Consider the following 19,748-nt stretch of genomic DNA (forward strand, 5'->3'; position numbering starts at 1 on the left):
GAGAGCCCGTGGGGAAGAGCAGCCGGGCTGGAGCTCCGGGCTGGAGCCGCGGCTCCGGTCCGCGCTCGGCAGGGACGCCGCGGGTGCGAACTTCGGCTGCGGCTCCGGTGAACCGGGCGCAGGCAAAAAGCGAGCGATGCCGGTGCGAGCACTGGGAGAGCTGCTCCGCAACTCCCGGGACCCCCAGCCCCGAGAGCCCCGAGCACAGCTCGACCCCGCCGTGCCGGCCCCGCCGCTCCCTCACGGGGACCCGCGCCCGGAGCAGCCCCGCGCGCCCGGCCCCGCCCGCGCCCGCCCCGCTTTGGACTCTTCCACCGCGCGGGCAGCGGAGCGGGAGGGAGCGGGCGGTGCGGAGCGAGCGGCGCTGCCCCGAGCCGAGCCCCGGCGGCGCGGCCCTGCCCGGCACAGCCCCGTGAGGGCGGACCGGTGCGGGCCGCGCCGCGGCAGCAGCGAGAGCGGGCGGCAGGCAGCGAGATGGGCTCTCCGCGGTGCGCGGGTCCCCCCCGGTGTGGAGCCGTGGTACGGTCGGCGGGAAGGAGCCGCGGCGCGGGGCGGTGCGCAGCACTGAGCCGGCGGCTCCCGCGGGCGAGGCGGGACGGGCCGGGCCCTCCGTCCGCACGGCACCGACCTGCCCGGTGAGTGCTGCCGCCCCTTCCCCCGGCTGCTGCGGGGGCGCTCCCGCCAGCCCGAGCGTGCGGTCTGTGCTGGCAGCGCGGGTCTCCCTGTGAGTGACTTAGTGCTGCTTTATTATTACTATTTTTTTTTCCTTTTCAATCTTTGCTTTCCTCACCGGTTTTCTTGGCGTGTGCTTAGGTTTTTCCGCCCCTGCTGCACGTTTTCCCCGTTTCAGGGGATGGGGAAGTGCCGCACCTGGCAGCCGCTGCCGGGTGGGTCCGACCCCGCCGGGCTGCGATGGCTCCGGGGCTGAGCCCTGCGCGGGTCCCGGACGCTTGGGAGGGATGTCCGCGGTGTGACCGCACGATCGTGGGGTACTTTGTGCCTCCTGCAAACCGGAGATGCTCGGCTGCTCTGCCAGCGGGGCCTCGGGCGGCCAGGAGCGGCTCCGTCGGCAGAAAACAGGCGGAATATCGAGCCCGAGCCGCGCCGCTCCCCGCCGGTCCGTGCGGAGCTCTGCGGGCTCCAGCGCGCCGTGCCGGAGCTCCTCTGTCGCGATTGTGTTGGGGCTGCTGATTCTGTTGGGCGCTGTATTTGGGAACAGGCTCCCCAGGAGTCACCATCCTTGGGAGTGTTAAAAATGAGCAGATGTGGCACTCGGCCGTACGGTTTTAGTGGCCATGGGGGGACTTGGTCAGAGGTTGGTACTTGATGATTTTGGAGGTATTTTCCAAGCTTAGTGATTGCATTGATTTGAGGTGCTGTGTGAAACTCCGGATCTTACTCCAGAGCAGCTCTGGTGAGTATGAGGCAGTCGGATCTGGCCGTGCCTTTGGAAGGGGTCCGGCGGCTGATTCTCTCTTTGGGCAGCCCAGGCTGCTGAGACACAAACTGCTGGGATGGACAGCAGGGTGGATGCACCTTTAATTTCCTGACTTGCTTCTGAGGAGCGAGAGCCCACCTGCAGGAACAACCCATCGCAGTTGCGCTTGCTGCAGTGCTTTAGCACAGAATCCTAGAATTACTTAGGTTGGAAAAGCCTCCTAAGATTGAGTCCAGCCATTAACCCAGCACCACCAAGCACACCACTAAACCATGTCCCCATGTTCCACATCTACACCTCTTTTAAATCCCTCCAGGGATGGTGACCACCACTTGTGAGTGTAATTCTCTCCTGGTTTTGGCACGGGGAAGGGCTGGGAACCAGCCCGTGCTGGTTGTGCTCCGGGGCCTTTCCCACTCTCCAGCAGCTGCTCGGGATTTTGAGGAGACTGAAGTGGATGGCAGCGCGGCTGGCCTGAGCTGACCCGCAAGGCCAGAAGCAAAGTCCCCCTTGTTTCACACTGAGGACATGGCTGTGTCCCAGTCCCGAGTGGTGCCCGATGGCCGGGCGGGGAGGGACTGCTGTCGGACCCTCCTGCCGGCCCTTCCCGAGCTGGCAGGGCCAGCACAAGCCCTTGGCGTTGGCCGTGGCTCAGAGCCCTGCTGAGCTGTTTTCTCTCTGGCTGAGCTGTTCTCCCTGGCTGTGTCAGCCCCTCCGGCCTGTCCGTGCTGCGGGGAGGAGGCTGAGCTCTGCCACAGGTGCCTCCCCTCTTGCTCTCCCTTCAGCAACTAATGGGAGATGGTGCTTTCCCTTTCATTTTGCCCTGTCCTTTATTCTGCTGTTTGTTGGGATTTGGGCCCTTTGCATTATCCTAAAGGACAGGAAGGAGCCTGGCTTCCCAGTGAGCTCCAGATGAGGAGCCTGCTATTGAGAGGGGGCTGAGGAGCTGTTCCACGAGCAGAACCTCAGGTGTGTGACACCTTTGTGGTCTGCCTGCTGTGGGTGACATGTCACAAGGTTTATTGCTTTTGTTCCTAGAAGCCTTTTTGTGACTTGTTTTGGGCTGTGTGTGCCAGCTTCCTTGGGGAGGGTGGGTGTTCAGACACTCCTCCAGCTCTCTGAGGATTGCTGCTGTTTTACTTCTGTCAGGCTAATATTGGAGATGGATTTCAGGGGAACAGCAAAGCAGAAAGAGGTGTGTCTCTTAAAAACTACTTTCTTTAGAAATGGCTGATAATAGCAGTGAGTTTAGGGAGGATGTTTTATTTAGAGGCTGAAAAGAGAGGATTAAAGCTTTTGACAGAGAGCAGTTTATGTGGAGTAAGTGATGGGACTTGATCATTCAGAAAAAGACTCTAACGTGTTCCCATCACCAAGACAGCTTACAGCTCTCCTTGTCCCAAATCATTCAATAAAAGCAACAAACCTCCCTTTGATTTGAGTTCTTTACTGGTGGCAGTGTGAGGAGTTTTCAGACCTAGCAGTAAATTTGTATCTGCTGAAAGGAAACAGCCTATAGGTATAAAAATCTGTGATATGCTAAAGGTACTGTGGATTTATCCAAGGTGTTAATTAGAGGCATTGGAAGTAGCTGTGTCTGTCTTGGAGAATTGCAGCTTCTCCTTCCTTGCCCCCTCCCATCAAGTTACTGGCACAGGGCTGTGCTCCTGGATTTGCAGAAGCACAAAGTCACTGCTTGTAAAATTACTGAAATAAAAAAGGTTTGTGCAGGGGAGAAGAAACAAGAATAAAATTTTAGGCTCAAATTGTGATTCCAAAACAAGTTGCTCATTCTTCTCACAGCTTGAGGTTTGTGATGAAAAGGTTGAAAATACCCAGCAAGAAAAACAGGCTGGGGAAAAAAAAAATCTGGAATAAACTGAACAGAGTGAAATTCAGAATAAACTGTCATCAGAGAGTGTTTATAAACCTGCTGGAGAAAGGGGAGGGAGCAACCATTCAGATCAATAACAAGTTCCTTTTTTTATAACTGTAGTGCTTTAATCATATAGTTTAAAAAAAATAATCCTAAATGTGTGCATTTTATACCTGTGCTGGTAGCTGGGGCTAAATCTGCCGAGTTCATGCTGATCTGGGTAATCTGAATCAAGCTGAATAGTAAAGAGGCTCTTAGGAGGATCTGAAACCCAGGAGGCATTTTTCAAACCTGAGTTATGTCACTTTTTTTAGAGGTGCCTCAGGCAATTGCATTTTAAGAAGACAAAGCTTTTGTTTTCAAGCTGGCCTAGAAAAATGCCAAGGATGAATCCAAAGTAAAGGCTTTCAGAAGTTGTCATTTGTGATTAAGTTGATTTTGCTGTTGTGCACAGAAGGCCGCTGCCTTCCCCAGCGCGCCCAGAGCTGGGGCTATTTTTATTTCTGCCACCAGTCCCGGTGTACCTGTTTAATTCCAGTGAATAATAGTGCCCAGGGGGTCTCACCTGAACGTGTGTATTTAATGAGAAGATCAGGTGTCTTCCAGCTCCCTCTCCAATAGAAAATGAACTGTAGGTGCATTATAAAAGGCAGAGTTGAGGTGATACTGGGCAGGGATTGACTTAGATGGCTGTTCTGCAGAACTAACATCTGTCTGTGTCTAGTTTAGTACTTGAGATGTTGGAAATACCAGAGCCAAGGCTTCAAACCGTGAGCAAAGGCTGTTTCCTTTCACAGAGACCAGCCTGCATGCACACAGTGAATCCAAAGCTTTTCTTGGGGCTTCTCATGTTACTTGCAGCCTAAAACAATCAGAAAGAGTATCCTCGTGTTGCCAGGCTGTGGCCAAACAAGAGCTGCTCCTGCCGGCCCGAGCTGGGGGAATATTGTGCAGGATGTGACAGATGATGCTGGAGCATGGATGTGGAAAAGTCTGCTGCCTGCAATCTGGAGTGCTGTGAGCTCCCAGCGAGATGCTGCTCGTTAGAGAAAGGTGAAATCCTGCGAGTATTGTAATGACTTCTTGTTCTCAAATAAAACGAGAGCAGGTTTTGTCTGAAAATCTGTCTGAAAGCAGCTCTGGCTGCAGGAGCAGTGCCAGGGCTGTCTCACCTGGGCAGGAGGTGTCCCTGGGCCCCCCATCCCTGGGAGCGGCTGATTGCTCAGCCCTGGCTCTGGCTAGCCAGGGAAGGGCTATAAGGGCAGCCTGACTCATCCTTTTGGCTCTTGTATAACACCCAAACAATGCTGTTTGTCCTCCTGGCTTGCCTGGCACCAGGAGCTGTGGGGCTGGATGGACCCTCTCCAGGGGCACCTCTGAGCTGCAGCTCCTGGAGCAGCTGGCTCCTGCACCTCTCAATCCTAATATTTTATTATTTTTTTAAAAGCAAGCCTTGAGAATGTGTTGCAATTGTGTAGAGCAAGTGGTGCTGGTGATCTGAGGCAAGACTTGGCCTTGCCTTTGCAGGGAAGGTCCCCAGTTGATTCCAGGGCTTCTGGGCTTTTCCTTCCCCTCTGCTGCCAGAGCTGCCCGGCAGGATGTGCCCAGCAGGATGCCGAGCTCTGTTCCAGGAGCATCCCTGTGCTTGCAGGCGAGTAATTCCTTTACTGACCATCCACAGACTTTGCCAGTGATGTTGCACAACTGTCTGTTTCTGTGGGGTTTTTTTGGGTTTTTTTTTCTTTGTAATTTGTTCCAAAAAGATCTGGTTTTAAAATAGAAAACACAAAGCCACGTTGCTAGGGTTTATTTCTACCAAGAGTAAGGTAAATAGATGGGTACCTCTGGGCTATGTGTGTGTGAATTCAGTGACTCCCAGGTGGTATCTGCAGCATCACCTCCATGTGGAGATGGTACCAAACAAAAGGAGCTGAGAAATGCCAAGGCTTTATCTGATGCTTTTGCAAGCAGCTTACATTTCAACAAATACAGCCACGATGGGAACGAATGAGAACTCATTTTCGGGTTGCTACAGCAGGGAGAATGAGAATGGCCGGGTTAAATGTGTGAGCAGGGATAATAACTGAGGCAGTGCAGCTCTGCCTCCTGCTGGGTCAGGATTCCCCTGGCTCCTGCCTGTCCCACCTTCCCTGGAGAACATCCTTCCCCTGGGCTCGTCAACAGCAGACAATTTCTGCGAGAGAAGGTGTTGAAAAGGTGGCAATGGACACTCGTTGTGGAGCCATTGTTCATTTTAATGTGGGAATTCCCGAGTTCAGGATGGGCTGGCAAAGGTCACGGGGTGGACAGAGGAGGTGGTTGCAGGTCTCTCCCACCAAAGCTCTTGATGTCTTTATTAGTCTAAATCGTGTGCTGCCCTTCTGTCTTTAGCAAACTTTCTGTTGGAAAACTGTATTGAAAGCATTTGTGAGAGGAAAAGTTCCTTTGGAAGGATGTGGGGAGTGCTGGCTCTGCCAGTTCTGCAGAGGGCAGCTGCTGCTGTGGCTGGTGTGTCACTGGCACGTGTGTCACTGCCCACGGCTGCCTTTCAGTGACATTCTCCACTCCAGGGACTTCAGGGTGACTCTTCTGGCCCAGCATGTGGCCCCTGTGTAAAAGACTGCAGGTGGCTGGTGCCCAAATATAACTGGCTTTTTTTCAAATCTGGAAAAAAATCTCAGTGGTTGCTGTGGGAGCTGATGGTGCTGCTTGGCCTGAGCTGTGTTCCTGCTGAGGGGCAGCACTGGAGGGGTTTGGTGGTTCAGCAGCTCCTGGTTCCTGCCCCTGGAGCTGTGTCTGCTGTTAAACAGGTATTTTTGTTGGTGCTGCAGCAATCTGCAATGCTTGGAGCTCCTACAGCTCCCAAAGCTCCTTCAGAAGTTGGTAAAAGCTGTAAGCAAGGCAGAAATCCCCTTGAGCTCTTCTAGTAGTTAAAACTTAATTTTTTTTAGTTTATAATTTTTAACTTCTGCTCTTATCTTCACACATTTCAACAGGCCAGCAAAACCTCGCCTGTCTCTGTGATGGCTCTGAGAGAATCCCAGCATGGTTTGGGTTGGAAGGGACCTTAAAGCCCACTCTGTCCCACCCCTGCCATGGGCAGGGTCACCTCCCACTGTCCCAGGTTGCTCCAAGCCCTGTCCAGCCTGGCCTTGGGCACTGCCAGGGATCCAGGGGCAGCCACAGCTGCTCTGGGCACCCTGTGCCAGGGCCTCAGCACCCTCACAGGGAACAATTCCCTCCCAGTATCCCATCTAACCCTGCCCTCTGGCATGGGGAGCCATTCCCCTTGTCCTGTCTCTCCATCTCTTGTCCAGAGTCCAGGATCTGGCTCTGAAATGTCTGTTTATGATGACACATCCTTGGTGCAGCCCACACCCTGCAGCCAGTGTCCATCCTGTCCCTCTGGTGGCACCTGGGCACCCTCAAGGCACAGGTGTGGCTGAGGACAAACACCTTGGGAAGTTCCCCTGGCAGGAAACCTGTGCAGGTAACGCTGTGGAGCATCTCCAGGGGATGCTGCACATCACAGGTGGGATTTGTGTGTTTTGCTGTTAATGAGGAGCTGCTTCCTGCAGCTGGGCTCCCCAGGCACCTCTGCAGCACAAACAGCATTGCCAGGGTGAGTGTGCTGATAGCTCTGGTGAGCACAGCCACACCTCGTGGCAGGAGACAGCCAGGGAGGGCTTAGATGATTTAATTAAAGTTGTTGTGAGGAAGAAATTAAATTTGGTCCCTTGCCCTGCTGGTATTACCAGGGAGTGAGCACAGCCTTTCTGAATGGAGCCATTCCTTGCCTTCTGTTTGCCTTGGAAAAAAGCAATTTCTCTGTCAGCTTTTAGCCTGGCTCCTGGGCCCCAATTGCTTGTTTGTCTTCAGCAGCTCCCCAAATCTGCAGCTTTGAAGATGGCCTTAAACATTGATAATCTCTTACAGTCCTTCATCTTTGTTCTGCCAGCAGACATTAGGAAAGATATTTTAAATTACCTTTTCCCCCCAAAAGAATGGGCTGTATGTATGGGCTGGGAGAATTAAAGCTCTTCCACCCAAGTATAAATCAGCTGCTCTTGTGTTTTTGCCCAGTTCTCCTGAATTCATCTTCTAGCCCAGTCTGCAAAGCAGGGATTTCAGGAAAGATAAAAGCTGAAGTGCAACTTAATTTTGAGGCAGAATCTACCAGTTCCATTTGGGGAGCAGGATCCTGTTTGAAAATGGCTTTTTCTCCCCTTATTGCAGCAGTGGGATTCTTTGTTCCTGCTGCTCTCTAGGGAGGGGCTGGGGGGCTCCATGGCATGGTACCATTCAGACAGTGGGGTGCAGAGGTGAGCTGATGTCCGACACTGGCAGGGAAGTTTGGAAAAGAAACTTTGGATCTCTTCCTTTACCATTTGAGCGCTGAGATCTGGGAAAAATAAGTACTTGCTAACAGCAGAACATTTATTCTGTGTCAAACAGGCAGCAGACAGCAGAGGTGCTTAATTCAGCATGGAAAAGCCCAGAGCTACAGCTGAACAGGCAGGAAGGTTTAATCAATCATTTGGAGCAGGTTTCTGATGCTCCTTTATGCAGACACACTTTTTTGTGGTGGTGGCGTTAACACGTTTTTGATAACAGGTCACAGCAGCCTCTCTCCCGAGCAGAGCTGGGAGGGAGCAGGTTATTTAGATGCACAATCAGCCTTACCCCTGGTGCATGTCGCAAAATACTGGTGAGAGGACGTCCTGGAGGGCTTGGGCTGAGGAGTTTGGCTCAGTGAAGGGGGATGCAGCAGCCTGAGCTGTGTGTGGGTTCTTGATCCAGGCTGGTGTCTGCACTCATTGCTTTTATTATCATTTATCATATCATAGAGTCACAGACTGGTTTGGGTTGGAAGGGACCTTAAGGCTCATCTCATTCCAATCTCCTTCTGCAGTTCCATTTGCAGATTCCATATCCCCATCCCCTTTTGTGTGCTCATGCTCTCAGCCTTTTCAACCCCTCATTTGCAAGAGGGGGGGGAAGAACAGTGCCTCAGAGTTAATAGATTTCAGCTTTATGTGTAGTATAAACATCTATATTTTATAGTTTGTTATGAGGCATTGGTGCAGGGGATTCTGGCTCAGCAAGTCAGAGGCTTTTACCCACTCAGTGATGTGAGTAATTTATGGCTTGCCCCAAGTCTGCACAGCTGGGTTGCCAAACTACAACATGTTGGGGAGTAAATATTGCATGTTTACACAAAGCCTTTTCTTTCCAAGTCCCCAAAAAGAGGATGAACCACTTTTACAGGCTGCTCAGGCTGGGGAGGTGCCATATCCTGGGGCAACATGTGCTTGGGAAAAGCAGCCCAGAAATCTTATAAATACAGTGAATTTTAAATTCTTTCCTGTGTTGTAACAGGAGGGGAGCATTTCTGAGCATCTCCACAACCTGCAGTAATGTGGCAGTGATGAGAGAGAGAAAGCTTTGTGCAGTGGGGGCAAACAGCCTTTAGATCCACTGAGTCTTTGTTAAAAGAAAGTGTTTTTGGAAGTTGCTGCCTTTGGAAGTAGATGCTGTCAGCCCATGCTGGAATTGGTACTAACAGGGGAAACAGGCTGATGCTGCTGAGGTGCAGAGAGCCAGGATTTGTGCTGCTGGTGGCTGCTTTACAAATGTCCAGGTTAAATCAGGCAATAAGTTTGGATTTTATTTTATTTTCCTTTCTTTCCTTTTCCCTTGTCAACTTCTTGTTTTACTTTGAGTCTCAGAGTCCTGAGCAAGATGAATCTGCAGCAAATAGACCAGCTGATAAAACTGATGCAAACCAATTAATTTATTTTATTAGAGATATTAAATAGTCTGAGCTGGAAGGGTCCCACAAGGATTGAGTCCAACTCCTGGGCACTCCAGCTATCCCACCCTGTGCCTGAGAGCATTGTCCAAGTATCCCTTGAGCTCTGGCAGCCTTGGTGCTGTGATCCCTTCCTTGAATTCTTGGTCATCCCTCAAATTTTGCTTGCTAGAAGTTATCTAGTGAGAATAAAGGCAAATAGGAGGTATTGATAAGGCTTCCCACTCACTAGGGTTGCTGTAAAAAAGCTGTAGCCAAATCTGAGGAATCTATAGGATTTGGTAGCCAGTGCTGACGTTTGCCCTTGCAGCAGGGTGGGATCTGAGGCTCTGGGCTTGGTGAGGAGCAGTGTGGCTCTGGCACTGATGCTCTAAATATATAACAGGTAGGAGGGCTTGTGACTTGGCCTGACCTTGGGCAGAGCAGAGCTGGGCACAAAGCCAGGGCTCAGCTCCCAGCTCCTGCTGTGTGACGTTTGCTGTGCTGTTCTGGCCTCCCCCGGACCCTGCAGATCCCTCCTGGCCATTCCCACCCCATTCCTGGGGCTTTGCCCTGTCACAGCTGATGTTCTCGGAGGGACTGGACTCTGGGCAATGCCTGGCATGTGGCATTTCTGTGGTGCAGCTGCATAGCAGTCATTTCTGCAGGGCTTAGTGCTGGGTTGAGGAGCTGGCCCTGTCCTGAGCACCCTCCTTGGCAAATCTGCACCTGTTTCCTATTGCTGCACCGACTCGTTTTCTCACCTTTTTTGTCTCAGGGTTCAACTCTGGGAGGTAACAGACACCTGAGACACCTGAAATTACAGAATCACTGAGGTTAGAAGAGACCTCTAAGAGCAGCACCTCTTTGCCATGTCCCCAGGTGCCACATCCACGTGGTTTTTGAACAACTGCACCACTTCCCTGGGCCGCCTGCCCTGATGCCTGACAGCTCTTTCAGTGAAGAGATTTTCCCTAATATCCAATCTGAACTTCCCCTGGCACAGCTTCAGGCAGTGCCATTCTGTTACTTGATTCCCTGAGAGAAGAGCCTGACCTGACCTGTCCTAATGGACTTGGACTTTGTCACCCAGGTGACCTGGGTGCTGCAGGAGCATGCAGCTTGTTTTAGGTGAAGAGGTTTTGCAGCAGTGCTGTGGTTGTCCCCTGATTCAGCAGCCCCAGGGCTCTGTCCCTGTGCTGGTGCCATTAATCATCCTGTGAGGATCCCTGGGGGATGGATGTCAATCCTTCACACTCTGCCCAAGGTTACAGGGCTGCCGGTCCTGGGAGCAAAAGCTGCGTCCCAGTCTTGAAAATCATAGAATCCTACAGTGGTTTGGTTAATGATCATCCCATTCCACCCCCTGCCATGGCAGGGACACCTTCTGCTGTCCCAGCTTGCTCCAAGCCCTGCCCAGCCTGGCCTTGACCACTTTCAGGGCCAGGCAATACTGGGAAGTGTATTTAAACAAAAAAAGATGGGCAATGCTGCTCCCCAGTTCCCGTGTGAATCCTGGTGCAGCGCTCCTGTGCACAGCTGCCTTTTGTTCCTGCACGTTCCCAGGCAAAGCAGGTGGTGTTTAATTTTTTTTCTGCGTTTAAAAAAAAATCCTGTGTGGCGTGCTGTGCGAGGCTACTCACATCTGTGCACTCTATGTAGGTCAGATGTGTAGTTGCTTCTTTACCAAGACTAAACTTGACAGCGTTTCCTCGCTGCAGCCAGCCAGGGAGGATCACAAAATTCACAAGCTGCCTCCATGAGAAATGTCCTTAGGGAAGACCCACGGGGGCTGTGTGTGCAGGTGAAGTGTGCTGCCTTCGTGGTGTGCTCCAGGTTTGTGGCAATGAGCTGTATTGGTGAAAGATTTATTGGAGCTGCGTATCCAGGCTTGATTCAGTGTCATATCAGATTAGCCTTGCAGCTGGAAATGCTAAATGCTTCCCTGCCCTGCTTCCAGCAGCTGCCTCTTGCTCTGCTCCCGCTGAAAAGCCTGTTCCCTAATCTCTGCAGCCCGTGTTTCTCTTGCTGTATTTCTTCACATGCAAATGCCTCTCCCTCCCCTTTCCTCCCCCCAGCCAATCCTGTTCTGGCATTCCTTGACCTCTTCTGACTCTGGCAGTGGTGGAGGAGAAAATGAGTTGGAAACAGGCAACCTGTCATGCCCAGGAGCCAGTTAGGGATGTGATCTAGCACCTTTTAGAGCAGTGGAGAGTCTCCCCTTGCTCATGGACACAGGCTCAGATCCAGATGTGTTTGTGTCCTCTGATCCCTCAGTCTGATCCCAGCCCATGGAACAGGAGACCCAAACCAGTCTGACTGGTCTGTACATGTTGGGAGTTCCTTCTGTCTTCAGTCCTGAGGTTCTGTGAATGATGTAGGAACTTTCTTCCTCACAGAAGGGTTTTTTTTGGAGGGAGAACTTGAAAACAGGTCCCTGAACATCCATTAAAAACAGATAAACGGAGGACTTAAGGTTCATTTAAATCTGAAGAGGGAACTGGCTTTGCTGCCCACATTACTTTTTCTTAGCTGAGATGACCTTGGAAGCCACCACAACTGGAGCAGTGGCAGAGGGGGATCAGATGAAGGTGGATATGTGGAGGTCCTTACGCAACCCTGTGCAGGGTGGAAGATATTAACAGTGTTGAAATTGTTCTGCCTGCTCCACAAGTCTTACAAGAAACATCTGAACTGAAAGAAGGGCTCCACCTGCCACCTCCTCCTCTGAAATGAGCAGCACCTGCAACAAAGGATTCAGCAAAGGAAGGATTGTCTGCAGGCACCAACAGCTTTCCAGGAGACTCCAGATGGGATGGGAAGGGTGTCCTGAAGCAGCTGGATGAGCTTGGGACAGTGGTGGTGAGCAGCTCCAGGTGACTGGAGCAGTAAATGGTGGTAGGTGGAGCACTGGTCTGGTTGTGACTGATCCATGGGTTTGGGAGCATTGCTCCTGGGTTGGAGTAGGCTTCCAGGGTGAGGAAATGCACTCTGGAATTCATGGAGTCACACAAAGTTTCATGGGAACGAGCGGTGTTGGAGCACTTGAAAGGAAATTGGAATAATTGAAAATTGCTTGTCCTACAAGAATTCCAGCTGCAGTTCCTGCTCAGGGTGTAAATGAGTGTGAGGATATCCCAGTGCAGCTCTCTCTGCTGCAGAGACCACCCTGCTAATTGCTCTGCTGCTGTGTGCAGCCACAGATCCAGGGATGAGACGTTTCCCTTGGCTGCTCCTTCCCTTTTTCCTAAATAAGATGAACAGTGCCTTGTTAGGGAAGCTCCAGAGTGCAACCAATCTCTTAAGCTCCTGCTGATCAACTGAAACTAAGAGGGAGCTAATGAAATCCCTATTGCCACAACACATTTGTTTTGACCTTTAAAGGGAAAATGTGCTGGTGAGTCAGGAGTCCCACCAGGAAATCTGGGCTTGTTTTGGGTGGGAGATGGAGTGGAGACTGTGGGGGTCTAAAGTGGAAGCAGAGAGCAGAGCAGGGGGTGAATTTGCTGAGCTCTGGGTTCTGCTGAGCTCACAAGTGCTGTCCCCTCAGCTTTTGGGGGTCTCCTTTAGCTGTTCTGGTTGTGAAACAGAGGTGCTTGAGTATTTTGCAGTTTTCTCCTGGGATTTTTTTTTTTTTTAAAGCAGGATGTAAACTCCTTATTTTTAGAGATGAAAAAGGGAGGCAGGGAGGATCCTGTGCCATTCTTTACATTCACAGCAGAAGTGAAATGACTGATTCTGCCATTAAAATGTTGAGATTTAATGTTTTGGCCAAAAGTCCGTCTGAGAAGGGTTTGGAGGAAGTTTGTGCCTCAAGGGGAGGGAGCCTGGCTGAGCCTCCCAGCAGCTCATCGAGGTCTTTGTTCATTCAGTGTCAACTCAGGTGGGAGAAGATGGGCTAAGGCTGAGTTTAGCGCTTTGAGGAGGCTTTCCTCCTGAAAGTTCAGAGGTAAAGAGGATTTTGCACTCAGCAGGACCTCTGTCCATGGGATTTTGCATTCAGCAAGATCTCTGACCATGGGAAGGTGGCCCTGGAAGCACTGACTGTTGGGCTGGCTTTCTCCTGGCAAAGACCTTGAAGGTCTCAGTTGCCACATGCAGCAAAGCTCAGGTGTCTGGAAAGTACAGACACCTTGGGGACATCCATCTCTCACTCTGGTGGGTGTCCCTGGGCCCTTCTCTGGCTCCAGTGCTCCAGAGGAGCACATGCAGCCAGTTCTGTACTGGGACCAGTGCTGTGGTGGTGATGGACACGAGCTTGTGCTTGCCCTTGGGGTAGTGGGCACCATCCTGCCCTGAGAGCCTGTCCCTGCACAGGGACTGGGCACAGCTGCTCCGTGGTGCCAGGAACTGATGTTTGTGTCACAGCTGGAGGCAGCAGCTCTGCATTCTTGGAGTTTTGGGATGGGTTTTGCTCCCAGAACCAGGCTGCTTCTCCCAGCAGCCTGCTTGTACTCTCCCTTCTTAGAACTGGAACGAAATCAGTCCTCTGCCTGAGCTGTTGGAATGATTTTTGTGACGACTCAGGAAGAGCAGCAAGGGCCGTGGAGGTCCTGGGATTGTCAGAGGTCTGCAAACTCTGACCCTGGCACACCCTGTGTGCCCCTAGTCCTTTTCTAAGAGGAATTTATTAACCTTCTGCAGTAATTTTCTGTCTGGCTGCCCCTTGTGCAAGGCAGGATGAGGCTGGGGGGAATTGAGGTGGAACTACCCCTGGGGCTGCCTTTGGGCTGGATTCCACACCTGCCTGCCTAAGGAGGCTCCACATGGAGCCTTGTCCATCCCTGCTGCTGATTCAGTACAAACCACCCTGGTCAGAGTCCAGGAGGCACTTCAGGGTCTCCAGCACTCCATGGAGGTTGTCCCCATTGACTTGTAGTGTTAAAAAGGAGTAGGAGTCGCTTGAGAAGTGCTGCCTGTCCCTCTGCTGCCACCCCAGACTGCCACCAAGGCTGTGCTTTGATTTGCCTCCATGCACACACGGATTATTTTGATCTTAAATCACCTGGGAATGCCAGGGAAGCTGGGAATCCTGCATCCCCTGCTTGCTCCAGTTTATTAAAATCCCCCATCCATAAACAATAACTCTTCAAAGCTGTGTGCTGCAGAAGCTGCAGTGCTGGGTCATGTATAAAACATGACCCTGCCAAAACCAGCCTGCTCCTCTGGGGGCAGCTCAGATCTGGCCATCCTTGAAATAATGCTCAAAACAAGGTGTCTCCTGCTTGTTCAGCAGAGCCTGAGACTCCTTTAAATAAAATTGTGACACTGGATTTTGTCAATAGGATCTGATTTGTCCCTTGGAATGGGAATTATTTCCTGACTGATGTCAGCAGTGCCTCTGGGATGGTGGGATTTAGCTACAGATTAGCATGAGTTACTTGGTTTAAAGGAAGGCAGAAAACATGCCAGCCCCAGCAATTTGACCAAACTTTACATTTATCTGTGTTGCAGGAACAGTGGGGAGCTCCTGCAGCCCAGGCTGGGGCTGTCAGTCAGTGCTGCTGGCTGTGTGTGTCACCCTCTGCCCCTTGGAAAGGGGCTCAGCAGATGGCAGAAGTCACTTTTTGTGCCCCCCTTTGGGGAAGAAATCTGCTGGTTTCATGGTGACTGAGTGGTGGGAACAAGGGAGGGCTCAGGAGTGTGATCACCATCCTGGATGTGTTAAAAAAGACTGGTCATGGCACTCAGTGCCAGGGTTTGCTTGATGAGGAGGTGTTGGGTCATAGGTTGGCCTTGATGATCTCAAAGGTCTTTTCCAAGCTGGTTCATTCTGTGAGACTTGAGCAGGAGTCCTGCACATCTGGACTGTCCCATCACTTCTGCACATTTCCCTTGGGTGGAATTGCAGCTATTTCAAGGTAATAATCTGGCACAACCTGCTCAAATGTTGAACCAAACCCCATTCCTACTTGTGGTACTCATTGATTAAAATATTTTTCAATAAGCTTTTGCTGTCCATATATATGTTTTCCATTCTTGGTGGGTTTTTGTTACCCTTTTCTGTGCCAGATAAATATCCCCAAATGAGTGGTCTCTTGATTTCAAATTCTGTATTATTTTTGAGTGTTGTGCTTTTCTTTTCTCTCTACCTTTTGCTGCCTGGCCTCCTCCGGGGATGTTGTTTTCAAGATTTATTCTGCAAGATTTATTCTTGCAGCTATTTCAGCAGGATGGCCAGCTGCAGGCATAGGAGAAAAAAAACGTCAAAAACCTCAGGATTTTCATGTTGCTTGACCTCAGGAGCCCCAAGTGTCAGGAACCCAAATAATAAACACTGTCAAACCTTGGAAGGTGGTGGGACCTGGTGACCTTGTAGTGCATGTCTGGACAGACTTGTGCTGCACTTTCAGGTTCCTGATGGTCTCTTTAAAATGCTGTGCTGCACCTTTGCATCTGAGGAAGGTATGGGAGTTTTCTCTTTTTTTTTTTAGTTATTATATTCTGATTTAGGCCCCAAGAAGCCAGTGAAATTCTTGAGGCTCCTTAAGGCTCCCATGTTGTGTTTTTTAATTCCTGTGTGCTCATTCACCATTGCAGCAATGAACTTGGAAAGGCAGCACAGGGAAGTGGTTATGGTAGATATTAAGAAAAATCCTAACTGGAGTTTGAGGAGCTTGGGGTGTTGTGGGGATACTTCCTCAGCCTTGGGCTCTGTAGGACCAGTGTGTGTCTGTGCTTCCATGTGAATTTTCACACTTCATGGGCACTCTAATATCCCTGCTTCCCGTTTTAATTCCATTATGTGCTGTCTGTGAGAGAATCCCAGGATGGTTTGGGTTAGAAGGGACCTTGAAGTCCCTCCCTGTCCCACCCCTGCCATGGGCAGGGACACCTCCCACTGGCCCAGGCTGCTCCAACCCGTCCAGCCTGGCCTTGGACACTGCCAGGGATCCAGGGGCAGCCACAGCTGCTCTGGGAATTCACATCCCTGCCCTCCCCACCTTCCCAGGGAACAATTCCTTCCCAATATCCCATCCATCCCTGCCCCTGGCAGTGGGCTGCTGTTCCCTGTGTCCTGTCCCTCCAGGCCCTTGTCAAAGTCCCTCCCTCAGTTCTCTTGGAGCCCCTTCAGGACACTGGAAGGGCTCTAAAGGTGCTGATGTTTGAAGATGTCCTGAGTTATCACCCCTGTCTCTGTATCACCTCTGCGGTTTGTCTTCAACTTGTCGAGTTCTTATCTTTATCTCTTGGGAGATGCCAGGGCTGTTCCACAGGAGGCATTTCCTTTTATCAGGAAGATTTTATTCACTCTGTGGCTCTTCCATGCCACAACAGTTTTGCAGCTGTGAGCTGAGCTTGGCTTGTTGATGTTCTGGTCTGAATTGGGAGTAATTCTGGTTTCACTACAGCTATTTTGATACACAATATAGAAGAATGGAGCTCTGTGATAAATGGGCCTTTGACAGGGCAGGAGTGTTGGCAGACAGCACACCTGGACCCTATGGCTCAAAAGAAACCTTGACCTCATGAAGTAACCTTAGACTTTATTATTCCTGCAAAAAAACACAGGTTTCTCCTATTCTTTGTGTTCTGCAGACTTGTGCAAAGGTTTCCTGCAGGGATTTAGGCTGTGTATTTCAGGGAGTGGGGCACAGACCTTGGGGTGCTCCCTGCCCTCTGCCTGCGTTGTTTTGTCACCTCACTGGGATGGAGGGGCTGACCCCAGCTCGGTGGTGGCACAGAGGGGATGTGCCCAGGCTGTGGGTCAGCCCTTCCCAGGGCTTGTGCAGGGTCAGTGCTGCTGCTCCAGGAGCTCTGTTTGTCACTGGTGCTCTGTGATCTTGCTCTGTGGGTTCATCCTGCTGCTGTTGGACCTGCAGAGCCAAAGGCACTTCCCAAGCCTTTATTTCCAGGATTATCTAATTCCTTGTTTTGTATGCACTGCAAGTGTGTGTGAGTCCCTCTGCTGCAAAGCTCCTGAAGCCTTTGGAGAGTCTCCCTAGTTTACTAATTCTTGGATGGGATTCTAGCTGTCCATGGAAAATCTGAGGCTCTTGTGCCAAGGCAGGGCAGACAGGCCCCAGGTCCAGGCACAGTCATTCTGCATTCCCTCTGGGAAGCTCATCCCTGGGACAGGCAGCACCAACCAAGCCACTGGGGTTTGACAGAATCTGTTTTTCAGGAGCTTTCTTTCCCCCTGGGCACCTTGGGTGTTTGCCATAGTGAGGAGGGCCCACCCTCAGTGCCAGCAGCTTTCTGATGAGCAGAGACTCTGGAATGTGAAATCCAAGAATTAAATCACCCCACACTCAGACTCTTCTGCTGCCTGTCCAGAGCAGCTCTGCTCGCAGCCCTGTCCCTTCTGCTCCTCTGTAATGCTGAAAATCTAGAGCTATTTATGCATCTTCAATTAATTAAGGAAGGATGGTTGATTATTTTCTAAATACCATGCTTAGGAAGAAGAGACTTCAGTGAAACTTCATTTCCCTGGCTGCCTTTGTACTGTGGTTGATAATTATTTTTAAACTGCCCGTCATGTTGTGAGCAGGGTTGTTGTAGAGTTTTTTTGCAGTTGTCAAAATGTCAATTCTAATGAAAATCTCCACAGACACGCCATACCTAAGTGATTTAAGCCTTTAGGCTAAACAGGCTGCTGGTAAAATGCTGCTCATTTTCAGATGAGTCAGAAAGGTTTCTGTGTGTCTTTTTTCTAATATATTTTTGTTTGGTTGGAATGTCTTCATCAAAAATTGGTTGTTGAAGGTTTTTTTTTTTTCTCCCTTTTTCAAGGCTAAGCAGCTGCCTGTCAGCTCACCCCAGAGCTGCTTGGAATTCAGCATCTTACACAGCAGTCACATTTGGGAAAAGGGAAGTTCCTGTGTAATAACAATAATTGAAAATTAATAGTAGATTAAATTAATACATAATTAGAAAACACTAATGCTCCCTGTGAACAAAGGCTGATTCCTACAGGAGCCTTATGAACTGAAGAGGGAAAGTGTATGAAGCTTTCCCTGGGCCCTGTCTATTCCAGCCTGCAGATCATTAAAGCAATTATAATTTCACAGAGGTTTGATCTGGAATTGATTTCTTTGTGATAATTCAATTTGGAGCCTTGCTTCCTCCGGGGGAGCAGACGACAGAAGATGAAGTGTGTAATTCCTGAGCCGTGTCCTCAGGCCTGGGGGGGGCTGGAACCCACCCAGGAGGGACCTGGATGGAGCCTGGCACCTCTTAGAGCGTAATTAGATCATTAACAGCAGCTTCCTTTGGCTGGGAGGTGCACAGGGGTGCATGTGGGGTTTGGGTCCCTGCATCCTGGAGCTGTGCCAGGGAGGGTCAGGCTGGAGATGAGGAAAGGTTGTTCCCCAGAGGGTGCTGGCACTGCCCAGGCTCCCCAGGGAACGGGCACGGCCCCGAGGCTGCCAGAGCTCCAGGAGCTCCAGGACAGCGCTGCCAGGGATGCTCAGGGTGGGGTTCTGGGGGTGTCTGTGCAGGGACAGGGCTGGGCTGCCTCATCCTGGGGGTCCCTCCCAGCTCAGGATGTTCACAGTTCTGTGATTATCAGAGCACAGGCTGACATCCCAGCTCCCAAATCCACAGCCTCCTTCTTCCTCTCCCAGCTCAGTGCTGGTGCCAAGCACAGCATCCCTGCAAGGTCCTGGAGCTGCTGCCCTTACCTATCCCAAATTCCATAATCTCAGCTGCCTCATAGCCAGCCAGCCAGGATTCAGCTCCTGAATCTATAATCTCCCAATTCTCTTTGTCTTTAAACAGTTAAAAGCAGCTCAGCACTTCAGATCCCTCAGTGTAACCACCTGTGCAATACCAGGGGTTCAGAGCAAGGCAGGAGTGGGATACAGGAACACTCAGCCAGGAGCATCACCTGATATTCCCTGATTCTCTGATCCTTGCTGGGACTGTATCCCTAGAATCTTTGCCCATCTGTTTCACAGTCTGTGGTGAAAAATCCTTGAGGGTGTTCTGCCACATGAGGCTGACTGGTGTTTGCAGCCTGTCAGCTGCTTTGGATTCATCCTGATTGCCACAAAGCCTCCATCACCTCGGCTGTAAAAACCTTCTGCAGGGGCTGGGAAAAGCAGGGCCTTTGGTCCTGATGAGCATGGAATCCTGGAGTGGTTTGGGTTGGAACGGACCCCAAAGCCCATCCTATCCCTGACGCCTTCCACTGTCCCAGGCTGCTCCAAGCTGATCCAGCCCAGCCTTGGGCACTGCCAGGGATCCAGGGGCAGCCACAGCTGCTCTGGGCACCCTGTGCCAGGGCCTCCCAGGGAAGAATTCCCTGCTAATATCCATCTAACCCTGCCCTGGGCCATTCCCTGCTGGCTATGGAGGAGCTGTGTGGGATGCAGGAATGTACTGTCCTGTTTCACTTAGGGCACAGCTGGAAATTTGTTGCTGTGAAGGCTCTTTTCCAGCCTAGCTCCAAGGGTTGTGATAAAACAGAGAGAGATGAGGAGAAGGAAGAGAGGAAAGAAAATGAAGCACAGGACAGCAAAATATGCAGAGGCAAAGCAAATCCAAGGCAGCAGGGAAAATTGGGACCTCATGAAAAATAATGATAAAGTTTGCTAAGCAGCTGCTGAGCTCCATCCCTCCCCTCCCAATTAGGCTGCATTAGTAGCTTGTGGGAAGCACCACATCCTGCTGAAACTAATAGAGGCAGAAAGAGCTATTCC

At 51.0% G+C, this 19,748-nt stretch overlaps 1 protein-coding gene across 4 annotated transcripts in view; it reads left to right on the forward strand.

The window, feature by feature from the left end:
* Positions 1 to 570: 570 nt before the first annotated feature.
* The window catches only part of RALY (RALY heterogeneous nuclear ribonucleoprotein), a 120,778-nt gene continuing 101,600 nt past the window's right edge, over positions 571 to 19,748 (forward strand). For 2 of the 4 annotated variants that reach the window (XM_033074841.1, XM_033074845.1), the window contains exon 1: positions 571 to 635. The gene's annotated coding sequence lies outside the window, so the exon portion shown is untranslated. Of the gene's footprint in view, positions 636 to 661; positions 725 to 19,748 lie in introns of those variants that run through there. The other 2 variants (XM_033074843.1, XM_033074842.1) reach the window with 2 other exon arrangements.

The sequence above is a fragment of the Catharus ustulatus genome, chromosome 17, assembly GCF_009819885.2.
Source record: "Catharus ustulatus isolate bCatUst1 chromosome 17, bCatUst1.pri.v2, whole genome shotgun sequence".
NCBI lineage: Eukaryota > Metazoa > Chordata > Aves > Passeriformes > Turdidae > Catharus > Catharus ustulatus.